The sequence below is a fragment of the Leptonychotes weddellii genome, chromosome 9 (assembly GCF_054177405.1).
Source record: "Leptonychotes weddellii isolate Sample4059 chromosome 9, ASM5417740v2, whole genome shotgun sequence".
Lineage (NCBI taxonomy): Eukaryota > Metazoa > Chordata > Mammalia > Carnivora > Phocidae > Leptonychotes > Leptonychotes weddellii.
This window is the reverse complement of record NC_138377.1, coordinates 86,061,260-86,081,299: the sequence shown is the minus strand read 5'-3', so window position 1 is coordinate 86,081,299 and position 20,040 is coordinate 86,061,260. Positions and strand designations below refer to the sequence as shown.

General features: G+C 34.6%; 1 long non-coding RNA gene across 1 annotated transcript; it reads left to right on the top strand.

The window, feature by feature from the left end:
• The first annotated feature begins 1,793 nt into the window (after window positions 1-1,793).
• On the top strand, window positions 1,794-19,903 carry LOC145723518 (uncharacterized). Its single transcript, XR_014148631.1, has 3 exons — window positions 1,794-2,133; window positions 12,469-12,589; window positions 19,683-19,903. It is a non-coding gene; the product is annotated as an uncharacterized LOC145723518 (long non-coding RNA).
• Window positions 19,904-20,040: the final 137 nt, after the last annotated feature.

The following is a 20,040-nucleotide window of genomic DNA, read 5'->3' as shown; positions in this document are numbered from 1 at the left end:
TTGGGATCTGGCAAGGATTATTTTCTTCTGTCCATTTTAGGTCAACCTCAGCCTCAGATTATAACATGATGTTATCCAAAGTATAGGTTTAGACAGACAGTAAGTGAAGACCAGGTGCATTCTACCCGGGGAAGAGGAAAGGTGGTAGAAAACTATAAGGGAGGGATGGAGGGAATAAACAGCTACTGAGTACATCTCTAAAGCTGTTCTATCGTTTTTAAATAGGTTATGTCATTTAATATTTATGACAACCCTATGAGATACAAATTATCATTTCCTTTTGTATCAATGAATAAAAAGAGAACTTTTTGATAACATTCCCGAAGTTAGCTACATCACACAGAATATGAAAATAGAGTTCAGAATTCAGGTGGTTTAAATCTGTTTTGAGGTTGTTTTCTGTCCCCCCAGAGGTGGTTAGCTCTGTATTTAGCTTGATTATAACCAGAAAGAAGTCAGAAATCAGCTTTTGATCAAGATAAGAATGCATCACTGGCCTTTCTAATTTTTTCATGCACTTTTTACCAATTAGTGTGACAAAGATGCTTTGCTAAGTGGAGGAAGGGTCCATATTTGACCAAGAGGAAACAGGAGTCACACTCAAAAGTTTGTCTTTTGTTCCTAAATATGCTACCAGAGGATAAACAGATTCAAATTCTGTATTTTAGAATTTGGAGTTGTAGACTAAAACATCACAAACAGTGCTGATTATGTTTAGATGTTAAGTCTATTCTTGCTGCCAAATGACCAAAAAAAAAAAAAAAAAAAATAGTGGTGATCATTGAATTTGCACCAATGCAGCCTTTGTGCTTACTTATTCATGAATGTGACACTAATTTTCCCCAACTCATAAAAGGTTTATAAGAGCACAAGAGGGAACATACTGAAAAGTTTTAAAATATTTAGTAATTGAATGGCAAGTTTTCAAATTATGCTGGAAAATTAAAGTCATTTTTCTTGTTCAGTGCAATAAACCTGCATTAGTAGTTCATTGCTTAAAAGAGATCAAAATCCCTGTTTACATGTTTAGAATCTGCTTCTCTTGTATGGAGATACGGAAAAAAGTGAATATGTTTCTAGATGTACATAAAGCAAACTTTTGTTAGGATATCATTTCCTCCAATTTCTGCATCCCAAACCAACCTATTTAGCCATTCTCTTAACTTGTATTTCTACTTATTATGAGGAGCACCTGACCATTAAGACAACTGTTAACTCCTTGGGGACAGTTCCAGTCTTTAGATTTCATTCTTTCTAGTGTCTAGAGCAATGGTTCTCAACTTTGGCTGCAGGTAAGAACCAGCTGTGATAATTAATTTTATATTTCATCTTGCCTGGGCCATGGTGCCTAGATTATTTGGTTAAACATTATTTCTGGTGTGTCTTTGAGGATGTTTCTAGACAAGATTAACATTTGATAGGTAGATCGAGTAAAGCAAATTGCCATCCCCAATTTGGTTGCCTTCATCCAATCCATTGAAGTCCTGAGTTGAAGAAAAGGCTCAGTAAGAAAGAAATCTTCCTTTCTGCCTGTCTCAGAACTGGTACACTGATATTCTCCTTCCCTCAGACTTGGACTCAGACTGGAATTTACACCATCAGCTCTCCTGGTTTTCAGTAGTTCAGACTCAAACTGGAACAATACCACCAGCTTCCTTAGGTCTCCATATTGCCAACTGCAGATCTTGAACTTCTCAGCCTCCATAATTGCATGAGCCAATTCCTTATAGTAAATCTACCTCTCTCTCTCTTTTCCCTCCACCCTCTCCTAATCTATTTGTTATCTATCTGGAGAACAGAGATCCTATATAATTGGAATGAACCCTGTGTTTATGGATTGAAAGACATAATATTGTTAAGATGGCAACACTGCCTGAGATGGTCTACAGATTCACTGCAATCCCTAGCAAGTCTCTAACGGCCTTTCTTTTTTTTTTTTTTAATTGCAGAATTGGAAAAGCCAATCTTCAAATTCGTATGGAATTGTAAGGGCCCCAAATAGACAAAACAGTCTTGAAAAAGAAGAACAAATTTGGAGGACTCACACTTTCTGATTTCAAAACTTACTACAAAGCTACATAATCACAACAAGGTGCTACTGGCATAAGGACAGACATACAGATCAATAGAACTGTGAGTATGAAATAACCCATGAACCATGGCCAGTGAATTATTTTCAATTTTCTATTGTGGTAAAATACACAAAACATAAAATTTACCATCTTAGTTATCTTTCGGCGTAAAGTGCAGTAATATTAAATACATTATTATTGTTGTGTGACCATCACCACTATTCATCTCCAGAACTCTTTTCATCTTGCAAAATTGAAACTATACCCATTAAACATTAACTCCATAACCTCCCTTCCCTCCAGCCCCTGGCAACTACAATTCCATTTTATGTCTCTTAATTTTGACTACTCTAAGTACCTCATATAGGTAGAATCATGTGGTATTTATCTTTTTGTAACTGGCTTATTTCACTTAGCATAATGTCCTCAAGGTTCATCGTTGTTGTAGCATGTGTCGGAGTTGCATTCTTTTTAAAAGGTAAATAATGTTACATTATATGCAGATACCTTATTTTGCTTATCCATTCATCCATTGATGAGCACTTGTGTTGCTTCCACCTTTTGACTATTGTGAATAATGCTGTTATGAACTTGAGTGTACAGCTATCTCTTCAAAATCTTGCTTTTAATTATTTTGGGTATATACTCAGACATGGAATTGCTGGATCATATGGTAATTCTATTTTTTAAATTTATTTGTTATATTAGTATCAGGTGTACAATATAGTGATTCAACAATTCTATACATTACTCAGTGCCCATCACAGTGAGTGTACTCTTAATCTCCTTAATCCCCACTATTTCCTTCATCCCCCACCTCCCCTCTGGTAATCATCAATTTGTTCTCTATATTTAAGAGTTTGCTTTTTTGTTTGTCTCCTTTTTTTCTTTATTCATTTGTTTTGTTTCTTAAGTTCCATGTATGGGTGAAATCATGTGGTATTTGTCTTTCTCTGACTTATTTCACTTAGGGTTATACCCTCTAGGTCCATCCACGTTATTGCAAACGGCAAGATTTTATTCTTTTTTATGCTGAGTAATAGTCCATTGTGTATAGATATTGCACATCTTCTTTATCATTCATCTATGGATGGACACTTGGGTTGCTTCCATAATTTGGCTATTGTAAATAATGCTGCATTAAACATAAGAGTGCATATATCTTTTAAAATTAGTGTTTTGGTGAGGGGTGCCTGGGTAGCTCAGTTGGTTGAGTCCAACTCTTCATCTCAGCTCAGGTCTTGATCTCAGGGTCTTGAATTCAAACCCTATGTTGAGCTCCACACTGGATGTGGAGCCTACTTAAAGAAATAAATAAAATAGTGTGTTTGTATTCTTTGGGTAAATACCCACTGGTGGAATTACTAGATCATATGATAACTCTATTTTTAATTTTTTGAGGACCCTCCATAGTGTTTTCCACAGTGGCTACACCAGTTTGCATTTGCACCAACAGTGCACAAGAGTTCCTTTTTCTCCACATCTTCACCAACAATTGTCATTTATTCTTAATTCATTTTTATATTGTTCAGTTAGCATATAGAAATGCAACTGCTTTTTGTTGGGCATTGATTTTGTATCCTGAAACTTTGCTGAATTCATTAATTAATTCTACATTTGTGTGTGTGTGTGTGTGTGTGTGTGTGTGATCTTTAGGGTCTTCTGTACTGTATTATGGTAATCATGTCCTTGTTTTTCTTTATACTTGACCACATAAAACATGCATGTCTAAGCAGTATAATTTACTTTTATCTGGTTTTGTACTTCATATGCATTGAATCATATAAAATGTATTATTTTGTGTCTGGCTTCCTTTATTCAACATTATGTTAGGTTATCCATGTTTTTGCATCTGAATTGTATTCATAGTTTGTTTCTTTTCATTACTGTTATTATTTCATTGTGTAATAAAAGCGTTTTACATTCTATAACTAAGGGACACAATTTCTACAGTTTTTGGTGATGAATATTTGGATATTTTCCAGTTTTTTGCTACTATAAATAATAATACTATGTATAGCAGTTCATTGGTTGCAAAGAACACCCTTGCATGTGTCTCTTCATACACACAGGCAATTCTATAGAATATGAACATATGTAGCCGTAAAACTGTTGGATCAGGAGGTATGCCTATCTTAAAATTTAGTGACTAATACCAAACTATTTTCTGAAGTGGTTGTACCAATTATATTCCACTTAGAAGTACATGACAGTTTCTGTTCTTCCACATTCTTGACAACTCTTGGTTATATTAGTCTTAAATTTTAGCCATTCTAGTAGGTGATCAAAGGCATCTATTACAGTTTTAGTTTGCATTTTCCTGAAGATTACTGAGTTGAGAACCTATCCAAGCCTTTGTCCATTTTTCTACTGGGTTATTGTTCTTTTTCCTTATTGATTTGTAGGAGTTCTCCAAAGTGGATTGTGTTGCTGCTGTCAAGTGTTTGAATGAATGCTCCAGTCAATGCTCAAATTACTATATTCCAATCTTAGGACTTGAGATTTTCTGGGCCACAGATGACCTTTAGTTAAGCCCTAGACTCTAAGTTTTCCACACTAACTTTTGAAAACTATGAAAAGCTCTGCTTCACAGAAAACCCAACCTGCAACAAAAATGTTTTTGAATTCTGCGGAGCTAGATGGAGTTTAGTGTTTAAGGTGTTTATTTGGGAGTCTTGTTGAGATCAACAACTGTGAAAAGGAGGTAAAGGAAGCAGAAATTGGGTAGAAGGAAAAGTCAGGCTATGATACCGACCCAATAACAGGTGACTTGAAATGGCCCATTAGTGTTGTCCTAAGTAGGAACAAAATGGCCAAACTTTTATACCTCCATATCAATTATTGGATGTGGGCCATTCTAGGAATGGTATGATCTTGGTCAGGTGGCTCCCTACAGCTGAGACAATCCCTGAACAGGGCAATAACTGAAGGCTCTTTGCTGACAGCATTCTTAGCAGCTGAGGCATCAATTATTTCCTTGAAGACCAATTTGGGCTATACAACTCTGTGTCCTCTCAGCTACTTGTTCTAAGTCAGCAAATGCCTCCTGAGCAAAAGCAAATCCCTGAATTGTTTTTCTCTACTCTGGATTTAACTCCAGTATTTATTTCCTTCATATGATTTACACTTTTTGATGCTTTTAAGAATATAGTTGTTCTATTCTAACCTTTTTTAGTTTTCTTCAATAGGAGTATTGGTCTAAATTACCTATCCACCATCACCAGAAGGGGAAGTCCTGATCAGGTCTAATAGCTAGGGATGGGAGTTTTAATGTCTTTATAGAGATTTGGCTAACTTTGGGATAGAACCTTGAACCTAAATAAGGAATTGGAACTGAGCCCCTGAATAAAACTAGGGTCTCCCCAAGGATGCTATTTCTATGAAAAGGAGACTAAATGAACTTCACCCATGAAGTTTTTGGAAAATACAAGGTATCTGGTCATCTGCCTGATTTGGGGAATGTCAAAGGAGCAGAGCTGGGGTTCTCCTCTAAGAAAATTAACCATGAGACCACTCCACCAGTACTGTGTGTGGTGTACAGTATCTGAATTTATATTATCCCATGCTCTAATTCATTAATTTAAAAATTATCCCTGACTATTGAAAAAATTTGAGGGCACACAGCAGGAAAAAAACCCTACAAAATTGTTCCATGGGGATCTTCTACACCCGCAGGATGCATTAATTTACACATATAAAGCAAATCCCCATTGAAGTTAAGCTAGAAATAAAAATTTATAAACAACATGAGGTGATATAGCATGAGGAAGAGTCACCAGACATAACAAACTGGAGAACTGACAGGCTAAGAACTTGAGGTGACAGAATAATCTCAATCTACAAAAAAAATTGTTAAAATGGTCGTAGACGAAAGAAGTAATAGCAATCACAATGATAAATAAATCACTGTGAGAGAAAAGAGGCAAATTTAAAAAGAATGAAGCATATTTTTATAAATGAATATAGTCATTATAGGCAGTGAAATTTAAAACTCAGTAAATGTTTAAATAGTAAAAAAGGGAATTAGTAACCTGGAAGATAGATCACTGAATATTACACAGAATGTACATTAGAGATATGGAAAACATGAAAGAGAGGTTATAAGATATAAAGGGTATAATTAGCACGTCTAACATATATCTCAAAACAATTATACAAGGAAAAAAATAGAGGAGCATCTATGTTTGTAGAGAAAATGGCTGCACATTTTCTAGAATTAAAGAAAGGACATGAATCTTCAGACTGAATATACACCAAGTACCCTACTGGATAAATCAAATGAAATGCAGAAGTAGACACATTGTCACCAAAGTACAGAATACCAAAGACAGAAAGAAAATTTAAGACACCAAAGAAGAAAAGACAGTGATTTATAATGGAAAAAAAAATTCAACTGGCTGACTATAGACTTGTTATGTTGACAGTCATAAGATGATAGAATAATAATTTCAAAATATTGAAGGAAAATGACTCCAACTCTATAAACCTATGCCCAGTGAATTGTCTTCAAGATAAAGGAAAAATAAAATCCCTTCTAAACAAGCAAAGGATAAATTTATTGCACTCAGACCCCTGAAGAAAGATAAAAATACATACTTTAGGAAATTTAACCCAGAGTGAGATATGGACTGTAAGAATAACATGAGCAAAACAATGTCGATAAATCAAATTAATAGATGATGATATAAAAAAGAAAATGAAGAATCACATTTTAAGAAGAAAGAGATATTGACTAATTTTAGATTTTCCGTCAAGTACAATCAGTAACTCCCAAATCGGTAAAGGGAGAAAAGGTGAGTAAAGAAAACTCAATCCAAACTTTTTCTGCCCGTGGGTCCTGTCCCCATGCTTTAATAAAAACACCTTTTTACACTGGGGAAAAAAAAAGAAAATGAAAACTCAATCAAATGAATGAATGAATACATACATACATACATACATACATACATACATACATACATAAGCAAGCAAGCAAGCAAGCAAGCAAGCAAGCAAAGACGAGGGGGAACAAATAAAAAGCCTAGAAAGTAGACAATAAAATATGGTAGGAATGAATCCAAATATATGAGTGGTCATAATAAATGAGATGGATTGAACTGGTCAAGATTGTTAAATAGGATTTCAAAATACAATCTAGCTATATGTTTTATACCTAGAATTCATCTAAAGTACTATGACACAAAAAAGATGAGGACTTGAGACTGTTGCTGTGACCATGACCCCATTTATACCCAGGCTGGGGAGGCCTTGGAAAACTCAGTCTACTCTTATAATCTGCTGGATCTGTATACAAATGGTGATTCATGTTTACTGACCCTGTTATTTAAAAAGATTTGTTCTTCAGTCTTCCAATTTTAACACATTCATTTTGAACAGAAGCATTATTAATTCTCCAGTATTTGAAGAAATGACTATGGACAAAGGGCGCCTTTTGGGTTTTCACATGCCAATCTGGAAATGATGCCAAGGTTTATTGACTACTTGCACCCTTCTGCAGTCTAATTCAAAATGTGCAAGCTCATTCTAGCTCAGTCCTGATAAATTAGAGCTGCAGTGCAATCAGAAACTCACTGTTTGCTGCACTAAACACAAATACCAATCATTCCTTGGAGGAGACCATAAAACTACAAAAAGATTTTATTATGTTGGAGGTCTTAAATAGGATAACTAAATATAGTACTGAAGTTTGTTCACTGATGTTAAAACATTAAAATTTTCCTAGTATCTTATATTATTACATTTTGCTTTTAAACTTGTTATTATTTTGATTTAATTTAAATATAACACTCAGTAATAGGTATTAAATAATTAGTTTCATTGGGTTTATTAAAATATTAAGTCAAGCAATTATTTATTATCTTTCTTATGATAAGATGTAGATAGAGGATAGATGCACAGTCACTTCTTAAGGCAAGATTGTGAATATTATCAACACTTAAAGTAATATCACATATAACTAGAAAGATTAATGGAACAAAATATAATTCATAGATGAAAAATTTGTAGTGATGTTTATATAACTGTATGTGTTTGTCAAACTCATCAAATTATACATTTTAAAAGAATATATTTTACTACATGTAAATTATACCTCAATAAACCTGACAAATTATTTATGTAGCTAAATTTTGCTATAGCAGTTACAACTAATTTAAATTTGCATCCTCAGGTTTTGAGAGCATCTGTACCTCTACATCGTGCCCATGAGTAATATTAAACAAATGTTTTGATCTTTGTTAAATTATAGGTAAAATTATACTACTTATAGGTAAAAAGTAGTACACCATTGCTTTTTTTTTTTTTTTTTTTTACTTGCAACTTTTAAAGTATGCACTGGATGAGCATTTGTTTTTATTCTTAGCACATTTTGTTGTGAAATGACTTCTCATTTCATTTCCCACATTTCTATTAGTGGTGTTTATCTTTTCCAACTGAGTTGTAAATACTCACTGTGGATTTTTAAGTGGCACTTCATAATTAATATTCAAATGTTCTTGCCAATATGTTGTTTTTAACTTTAATATATATGGCTTTCATTGGCAATGTTACTAATTTTTATGTAGTCAAATTTACTTATTATTTTCCTTAATGTAATCCTGGTTTTACATCATTTATCCCTACTCCAAGATTATATATAGAAATCTATGTTTTCTTCTAATAACTTATGGAGTCATTTTTGTTATCAAATTTTGCTTTGGGAAGAATTTATTTGGGTATAAGTTGTATAAGCATGACTTATTTGAAGAATCTGGTTTTTCCCACTAATGCCCCCCTTTGTCATATACTAAACTCCCGTATCTGTTATAAAGCAGAATCAGGCCTATAAAAACAGAATAAACTGATGGCTGCCAGAGGGGAGAGAAGTGCAGGACTTGGGCAAAATGGGGGAACGGGAGATATAGACTTCCAAGTTATGGAATGAACAAGTCATGGGAATAAAAGGTACAACAGAAGGAATACAGTAAATGATATTGTAATAGTAATGTAACAGGACAGATGGTAGCTACACTTGTGATGAACATAGTATACTGTATAAACTTGTCAAATCACTAAGCTGTACACCTGAAACTAATGTAATATGATGTGTCAACTAAAATCAAATACAAAAAATCTTTGGGGGAACAAATCATGATACAAATAAACAAATTTAGTTACAAAAAAAGATGTATATATAGACAGTGGAATATTACACAGCCATAAAAGAGAATGAAATCTTGCTATTGGCAACAACATGGATGGTTCTAGAGGGTCTAATGCTAAGTGAAATAAGTCAATCAGAGAAAGATAAATATCATATGGTTTCACTCATGTGTAAAATTTAAGAAACAAAACAAATGAACAAAGAAAAGAGAGACAACAAAAGACACAGACTCTTAAATGTAGAGAACAAATTAGTAGTTGCCAGAGGGGAGGTAGGTGGGGGATGGGTGAAATAGGTGAAGGGGAGTAAGAGTAATCTTGTCATGATGAGCAATGAATAGAATTGTTGAATTGTTATATTGTATATCTGAAATTAATATAACATTGTATGTTAATTGTACTTGAATAAAAAAAATCAAGGATCTCAGTTAAGTAGAGAGTCATACCATGTTTATGGATTGGAAGAAAGAACATAGTTAATTCTTCCCAAATTAATATTCTGATTTAACACAATTCCCACCAAAACCTCAACAAGAATTTTTGTAGATATAGAGAAGATTCTTCTAAAATTTCTATGGAAGACAAACTAGAATAGTTAAAAAAATCAAGAGAGATTGGTATTATTGATGAATAGACACATTGATTAATGGAACAGAAAAGAGACCTCCCCCTGCAATTCCCACACAAATATGCCTGAATTTTGGCAAATGTGCAGATGCAATTCAATGTAGGAAAGTTTGCCTTTAAACAAATGGTGATGGAGAAATGGACACCCATTGGTTAAAAAACAGACCTTGACCTACATTTTATACTTTACATATAAGTCAACTCATGGTGGATTTCATACATAAATTTAAATTTAAAGCTATAACACTTTTAAGGGGGGAAGAAAAGGAAAAAATCTTCAACATCTAGGACCAGGCCAAGAGTTCTTAGACTTGTCACCAAAGCACAATCCATAAAGGAAAATTGATAAACTGAGCTTCCTCAAAATTAAAACTCTAAGAACACGTTAAGAAGATAACATAACAAGCAATGAATGTGAAAAATTATTTGCCAGCCACATATCTAACAATGCACTATCTAAAATACATAAGGAACTCTCAAATGTCAACAATAAAATAATCCAATTAGAAAATGGGAAAAAAAAGCACAAAGAGACATTTCACTGAAGAGAATATACAAATGGCAGAAAAGCACGTGAAAAGTCTCTGGGTATAACTCCTACTTCTATTAATAACTGAAAGTCCTGGTGGCTTTAGAGAAATGCGAATTAAAACTACAATGAGATATTACTACATATCTATCAGAATGGCTAAAAGAAAACACTGATAATACCAAATGTTGGCAACATGAATAAACTGGATCACTCATATGTTTCCAGTAGGATGGTAACATGGCATATAGCCACTCTGAAAAGCAGTTTGGCCATGTTTGAATAAACTGAACATGCAAATGCCATATTACCAAGCAATTGCACTCCTGGGCATTTACCCTGGAAAAATGAAGAATTATATTCATATCAATACCTGCGCGTGAATGTTTACAGGAGCTTCTTTGTAATCGCTAAAAACTGGAAACAACATAAATGTACTTCAGTGCATGAATGATTAAACAAATGTGATAAATCCAGACCATGGAATGCTGCTCAGCAATAAAAGGAATGAACAAACTGATACACACAACACCCTGAGTGAATCTCCAGAGAATTATTCTGAGTGAAAAAAGCTAATCCCCACAAGAACAACAAGTGTTGGCGAGGACGTGGAGAGAAAGGAACCCTCTCGCACCGTTGGTGGGAATGCAAACTGGTGCTGCCACTGTGGAAAACAGTATGGAGGGTCCTCAAAAAGTTAAGAGAACTGCACTATGATCCAGTAATTCCACTACTAGGTATTTACCAAAAAAAAAAAATAAGAAAACACTAATTCAAAGGGATACATGCACCTCTATGTTTATTGCAGCATTATTTACAATAACCAAATTATGGAAGCAGCCCAAATATGCATCCGATAGGTGAATGGATAAAGAAGATGTGGTGTATACATACAATGAAATATTATTTGGCCATATAAAAAGAATGAAATCTTGCCATCTGTAACAACATGGATGGAACTGAAGATTATAGTGTTAAGCAAATAAATCAGACAAAGACAAATGCCATATGATTTCACTCATGTTGAATTTAAAAACAAAACAAATGAACAAAGGAAAAAGAGAGAGGGACAAACCAAGAAACAGACTCAACTATAGAAAACAAATTGATGGTTACCAGAGGTGGGGGGTGGTGGTAGGGGAAGAGGTGAAATAGATAAAGGGGATTAAGAGTACACTTATGATGAGCACTGAGTAATGTATAGAATTGTTGAATCACTATGTTGTATACCTGAAACTAATGTAACACTGTATGTTTACTATACTGGAATTAAATTTTTAAAAACTTAAAAATAAGGTAACCCCTAAAGGTTTCCTACTGAATGATTCCATTTATATAATATTCTTTAAATGAATTTTAGAAATGGAGAACTAATTAGTATTTGGTTCTTGGTGGGGAGGTGTAGGAGGGAAGTAGATGTGGCTATAGAAGGGGAACATGAGGAATCCTTGTGGTGATAGAAATATTCTGTATTTTCACTTTATTAGTGTCAATATCTCAGTTTTGATATTATTAGTAATGCAAGATGTTACTATTGGAGGAAAAAAATGGGTAAAGGGCACACAGGCTCTCTGTATTATTTTTTGCAACTGCATTTGAATCTTCAATTATCTCAAAATAAAAATTTTAAATTAAAAAAAAGTTAAATATATACTTAGCATATGATTCAGCCTTTCCATTCCTAGTTATTTACCCAAGAGAAATGAAAACACTGACTATACAAAGACTTGTACATGACTGTCATAACAGCCTTATTTGTAATAGTCTAAAACTGGGAACAACTCAGATGTCCTTCAACAGGTGAATGGGTAAACATATTGTGGTATATTCAAACAGTGGAATATTACTCAGCAAAAAAAAAAGAGCTGAACTTTTGATACATGCAACAATATGGATGAATCTCAATATAATTAGGCTGAGTCAAACAAATATAAAATTCTAGAAATGCATATTAATCTATAGTTACAGAAAAGAGATCAGATGGCTTCACAGTTGCATTTCAATGTTTATTAAATTGTATACTTTAAATGTGTGCAACTTATTGCATGTCAAATTATAACTCAGTGTAAAAAAATAACCATTCTCTCTGTGATCCTACAGATTTTTGTTTTAAACGCCTACTACAATGTCAGTTTGGAGTTATAAGGCCTTGGATGAAGTCCCATATTGTTCAGAGGATTGAATGTAATAATACAGCACTTGACATACTGCCTATCAACTAGTAAGTGCTCAAAAATGCCCATTACCATTATCACTAACACCACATAGTGACCACTTAAGGGGAGGAAGGGACCATGCCTTATCCATCCTTATATTCCCACTAACTGTTAAACAAAATACATACATTCTCAATCTTTAATAAGTTGAATTGGATAAGATGGCTTATTATTGTAATATGCTGAAGTACCTTTACCATTCCTCAGCATTTGAGCATTTCGGCCATTGCCAGGTTAGGTTTGGTTTTGTTTTTCTTTTCCTGTTAAAATGTACACAGCTATGATACGTTGGCACAGTAATTGCACAAACCCTCCCCCATCACCATTTCAATTTACTTCTTGGAATATATTTTCAGGAATAATAATACCACAACAATGGGCATGGTTAGAATATTGGATGTGGTGACAGTTATTTTATCTAGGATATTTTCCTATCCTCTGTTGTCTGGTACATTCACCCTCTTTCCTTTGAAGAATATATGAGCAGGAAAGCAGTGACTGGGCAGTGACTGGTTTGTTGGTGGGAAGACATATGACCCAAGGCTTTTCAATGGGTGTCCAAGCTGGAAAGTAAAAGATAGTCCACTCTTTCTTGCACATCTTGAGATGTAGGATCTAAATTTTGGATGGTCAACAGCTCAATCTTCAATAAGGTTAGCAACTGTAGTCCTCCGAAGTTATGGAAGAATGCATTTTCTTAAATAAGGAAATCTTGACCAATATGATTAGTTTTAAGATTATTTTCCCCTTAAATCTCATTCAATTTACTGTCCCAAAAATCTACTCTTACAGTAGCACCAGCAATGTATGAGTCAGCCTACATCCCCATTGCCCACCCACACATGGTTTTGGAATTTTTAAAAATTACCTTTACTAATTTAATGGGTACAAGGTTTGTTTAATTTAAGGGTTTTTGACCGGTAGCCCATCTTGTCAGAGATGGCTTTTCTCAGACTCCTTAAGAAATATAACACAGAAGACTCTCCAGTCCAGTGCATAGTCTATAATCCTAAGTAAACACTCCACCCTTTAAAAAAGATTTATTTATTTATTTTAGAGAAAGAGAGCATGAGCAGGGGGGGAAGGGCAGAGGGAGAGGGAGAGAGAGAGAGGGAAAGAAGCAGACTCCCTGTTGACAGCGGAGCCCCACACAGGGCTTGATCTCACAACCCTGAGATCATGACCCAAGATGAAACCAAGAGTCGGTCCCTTAACCAAGTGAGCCACTCAGGCGCCCCCTGACTCCATCTTTGCCTGCTTGACAAACCTAGTGAGCTGGCCTGGACAGTAAACTCAATGAATTGCTTTATTCTTTTCACTGAAATCCTGGACCAACACTGAGGTAGGTCTGGAGCTGGCTGCAGCTTTCCTCAACATTGCAGAGCCTCCTTCACTGCTTACTACTACTTACTGCAGTGGAGAAATACAGAAGACAGAGGGCAAGCAAGAAATAGAACAGAAGATGGTTTTCATAATTTCTTCACTTTTCCCACCAAAAGTTTTATTCCCTGATCCTGAGATAGTGATGAACAAAACATTGTTACTACATATCTACCATTTATTTAGTGCCTATGAGGAGCCATGTCTTTGTTTATATACAGCTGTGTTCATTCTCATAACAATTCCATAAAGTTGGTGTTGTGAAACTAATGAAAAACTACTTTTAGGGGAAATTGAATTAAGTGCCCAATTTCACATGTTTTTAAGGAGCAGAGCCAGGATTTGAGCCCCAGTCCCAGACATCTGACCTCCCTGATACATGATATAGATACAGAGGTGGCCCTAGTATGAATGTGTAATGCTTGGCAGTGATCTTCTCCCATGGCAGGCACTGAAAGATAGTAGATACTTTTTAAAAATCCTTATTAATAAGAAGAGCACCACTGGCATAAAATAAATTTTGAACATAGACAGCTTTAGAGTCAAGGGAAGCATCGTGTATACTTTCTCTTGTAGGGAAGTTGATCAAAAGAAAAAGAAGGCATCAGTGCACATGATCTTAACAGATTTTAAATGATCTCTGGTCTACCAAAATGCTACCAAAATGCTTCTAAGTTCTAAAATAACTGGTAAAATTATTTTTTGAAATCAATTTAAAATATATTAGTTATAAAAAGATAAAATACGTTAGTTGTGTGTATATTCCTCATGTGTTACATTTGTAATTCATGATTCTCTATATGAGCAATATGTTTATAAAAATTTGGATCTTGGAGCTAAGTTTTCCATTTTAAGATATAATGGAGGGTTATAGTTGTACGTATTATCACACACAAATCTCCAATCGTAAAGCTGTTTCCAAGTGAAAATATTCATGCTATATTAAAATTTCTAGTATCTACTTGTAAGCAATGACCCAATTTCTCATTTTCCATGGCTCCCTGATACCTTCCTGATATCATAACAACAACAAAAAAGGTAGATTTAGACACAGCAACCTTTATCTTGTACTTTAATAAGTAGCTATTCTGTTCCATTCTTTCCCAAATGAAGACACTTAATGTCTACAATATATAAGCATAGTTAAGTAAATGACAAAAACTAAATGGCTTCTAATTACTGTGTAATGGTTATGATTAGTTTTTCTACCAAGGTTAAGTGCAGACGTTTTCAAATACTTAAAAAATATATATGTATATATATTATTCTCTTTTCTTGTTTCCATCATTTTACTTGGGCTTTTCAGAGTATTTTTGCCATGCTATTTTAAAATAAGACTGTTCACTACCTGGTATCTTGTGTCAAAAAGTCTCTGGGTATAACTCCTACTTCTATTAATAACTGAAAGTCCTGGTGGCTTTCTTTCTCTGCTTGTTAATATTCAGTTCTCACTAATTTCTCTCTGTCAAAAAGAGTTAATAACAAGTTGGCTATTATACATTTTAAGTGAGCTCTGCATATGAAAAGGATTATTAAAATGTTACATGAGATATAAATTCAAAAGTAGAAACAACTATCCATGAAAAGCAAGAATATTACTAAAATACCACTACAACCTCTATGAATAAACAGGAAAGACATGACAGATTCACTGGCTTTGCTGACACTAACAGCAGTGAAGTCAGGAGAAGGCCAATACTTCAGTAATAATATCCTTGGGGGCCTCCCATATGCAGGTTTGCAAATAATTAACACTCGAGTTACAGAGCCACTTGGCCTAACCTGCACAGTATCAGTCCATATGACATTTAATAACGGTGTAATTATGTATCCTTTTAACCTTTTCAAATGCAGCTTCAATTTGAGATAAGAAAAATTACAAATCTACATGTTTTTTCTATGAAATTTACATAAAGCCAAAGAGTTGTATCCACTGTGAATTAATATTTATAATGAGAGAATAAAATGTATCATTAAGAACAAGACTAGCTGCAATTTTACTGATTCACTTAACTTCTTTTGTATGTCCATGTCGTACCTTATTTTGCCTTTGTAATATTTCATTTAATTTTAAACTGTGATCAAATTACTCAGTGATTCTGAGATCAGTTTCCTCATCTGCACAATGACGATAAACTAGATTATTTGTATTCAAATGATATTTTAAAGCTGAACATCAACATATCAATAAGATAGAACTAGGGCTGTTATGGCAGACATTGGAATAGGGAGGGACTTTTCTACCAGGGAGAACCCTGAGTCTCCTTCCCTCCCACCCTGCAAGAACTCTAGGGAATCTAGACAAAGAAAAGCAAACTCTAGGGAATCTAGACTAAACAAAGCAAAACAAAAAACTAGAATTGAGAAGTGAGGCCACAAGATGCAGGATCAGTACAGCAATCCAATAATGAAATTAAGAAAACATTTCTATTCACCATAGCATACAAGATAATAAAATTCTTAGGAATAAAGTTATTAGAAGGGCAAGACCTATACACTAAAAAGTATAAAACATTGTTGACATAGAAATTGACAAATTGATCCTAAATATTTATATAAAAATGAAAAGCACCTAGAATAGCCAAACAAATGTTGAAAAGAAGAACAAAACTAGAGGGTTTATACTGATGATCTCAAAACTTACTACAAAATTTCAGAAATTAACATAGTGTAGTGTTGGCATAAAGATAGACATTAAAATCAATGTAAAAGAGCAGTAGGTCCAGAAATAAATTCACACATTTACAGTCTATCAATTTTTGACAAAGATTCCAAAACAATTCAATAGGAGAAGAATATTCTTTTTAAAAGATTTTATTTATTTATTTTTATTTTAGAGAGGGGGCGAAGTGTATGAGTGGGGGGAGGGGCAGAGAGAGAGGGTGAGAATCTCAAGCAGACTCCATGCTGAACCCAAAGCCTGACATGGGGCTCAATCCCATGATCCCGAGATGATAATCTGAGCCAAAACCAAGAGTTAGACGTTCAACAAACTGAGCCACCCAGGCTCACCAAAGAATATATTTTTTTAGAAAAATGGAGCTGGAATAATTGTATATCCATTAAAACAAATAAACAAATATAGACCCTTATCTCACACCATGCACAAAAATTAACTCGAAATGGATCATAGATATAAGGGTAAAACCTAAAACTATAAAATTTCTAAAAGAAAACATCAGCAAAAATTTTTGTGACTATGGGTTAGACAAAGATTTTTTTAGATATGACATCAAAAACATAATTCATTTTAAAAATGGTGTACTGGGAGCACCTGGGTAGCACAGTTGGTTAAGGCTCCAACTCTTGGTTTTGGCTCAGGTCATGATCTTGCGGTCCTGAGATCAAGCCCCTCATTGAGCTCTGTGCTCAGCACAGTCTGCTTGAGATTTTCTGCCTCCCTCTGCCCCTCCTGCTTATGCTCTCACTCTCTCTCTAAAATAAATAAGTAAATCTTTAAAAACAAATGGTATATTGGCCTTTGCCAAAATTAAAACCTTTTTCTCTTCAAAACACACCATTTTAAAATGAAAAGACAAACCACAGGGTGGGAAAAATATTTGCAAATCATGTATCTAAAAATGGACATATGTACACCATACACAAAAGTCAACTCAAAATGGATTAAAGACTTGAATGTAAGATGTGAAGCCATAAAACTCCTAGAAAGAAACATAGAGCCTAAGCTCCTTGACCTTGATCTTCACAATGATTTTTTTGGATTTGGCACCAAAGCAAAGGCAACAAAAGCAAAAATAAACAAGTGGGACTACATCAAACTAAAAAGCTTCTGTACTGGGGTGCCTGGGTGGCTCAGTCGTTGGGCGTCTGCCTTCAGCTCAGGTCATGATCCCGGGGTCCTGGGATCGAGCCCCACATCGGGCTCCCTGCTTGGTGGGAGGCTTGTTTCTCCCTCTCCCTCTCGCCCTGCTTGTGTTCCCTCTCTCACTGTGTCTCTCTCTGTTAGATGAATAAATAAAATCTTAAAAAAAAAAAAAAAAAGCTTCTGTACAGCAAAGGAAACCAAAAACAAAATGAAAAGGCAACCTACAGAATGGGAGAAAATATTTGCAAATCATATATCTGATAAGGGGTTAATATCCGATATATATAAAGAATTCATACAACTCAGTAGAAAAGGAACAGTTTGATTAATAGTAGCCAAACCTCTGTCCTAACAAATACAGGAGACTGGTGTCAGTAAAGTAATGTGGGAGGAATCCAGTGTCCAGCATTATGGGGGAATTAGTAAGGAAGTTAAGGCAGCCCATGTGGACAATCTTTATCGATATTTGTCCGTACAAAAGACCACCAGAGAAGAATAGGGTGCTTGAAGAGACAATATAGGACACGGGACAGAAACTTCCTTGGGGAAGCTCTTTTTATTTTTTAAAAAGGCTGAGTATATTCATAACCTCAAGCTTGAAATAGTTAAACTAACACAATTTGCTGCTATGTTAATTTCTGATGAATATGAGCCAGTTTAGAGATAAATGCTATGAAAACAAACACTATGAGTGGAAAGAGTGAAATCTTTTGTTAGGTGTTTCTTAATAGTAGGATTTCTGCATCAATTAAGAGGATCATATGGTTCTTGTTCTTTCTTTTATTAATGTGAAGTATCATGTTGATTGACCTGCAAATGTTGAACCACCCTTGCATCCCAGGAATGAATCCCACTTGGTCATGGTGAATCATCCTTTTAATGTACTGTTGGATCCTACTAGCTATTATCTTGGTGAGAAGTTTTGCATCCATGTTCATCAGGGATGTTGGTCTGTAATTCTCCTTTTTGGTGGGATCTTTGGTTTGGGGATCAAGGTGGTGCTGGCCTCATAGAATGAGTTTGGAAGTTTTCCTTCCATTTCTATTTTTTTAACAGCTTCAGAAGAATAGGTATTAGTTCTTCTTTAAATGGTAGAATTCCCCTGGGAAGCCATCTGGCATTGGACTCTTGTGGAATATAAGAAATAGCACAGAGGATCATAGAGGAAGGGAGGGAAAACGGAATGGAAAGAAAACAGAGAGGGAGACAAACCATGAGAGACTCTTAACTATAGGAAACAAACTGACATTTGCTGGAGGGGAGGTGGGTGGGGGGATGGGATAATTGGGTGACGGGCATTAAGGAGGGCATGTGATGTGATGAGCACTGTGTGTTATATGCAACTGATGAATTATTGAACTCTACATCTGAAACTAATGAGGTACTATATGTTGGCTACTTGAATTTAATTTTTTAAAAAAGTAAAAAAAAATAGTAGAATTTACATTTCTCCAAACCTATTGCATTGATGTTGCACCTTTAACACAATCGAAATTATATGAAGTACATATAATCCAATCTAGTTTATGAATATGAGATTATATTTATTAAGCAACTGCTATACATACATTAGCACATTATTTAAAGAAATCTCTTGAAATCATGGTGACAAGTGTCACGTGATCATGTGATAAACTTAGTGGAACTTAAGGCAGCACATTTTCAGTATCTTAAAGATTTTTAACAACAGATTTGTATGGAGATTTTGTAGTATAGATATAGATACATAGATATATATGAAAGACATACAAAACAAAAAAGTTGGCAGTGGTTAAGTCTGGTTTATGGGATTATGTAGTATCTTATATTTTCTTTTTGTTTATTCAAATGTTTTGCATTTTTAAACTTTTTATTATTTTTAAAGATTTTATTTATTTATTTATTTACTTTAGAGAGAGAGAGCATGAGCAGGGGGGAAGAGCAGAATGGAAGGGAGCAGAAGGGGGAAAGAATCTCAAGCAGACTCTGCGCTGAGCATGGAGCCTGACGTGGGGCCCAATCCACAACCCTGAGATCATGACCTGAGCTGAAACCAAGAGCTGGATGTTCAACCGACTGAAATACCCAGGTGCCCTGTTTTGCATTTTTGACCTAAAAAAATTTTAAAGAGGAGAAAAACTCACATTTTATGTTATTTAAAAAAATTTTTTTTATTAACATATAATGTATTATTTGTTTCAGGGGTACAATTCTGTGATTCATCAGTCTTACACAATTCACAGCACTCACCATAGCACATACCCTCCCCAA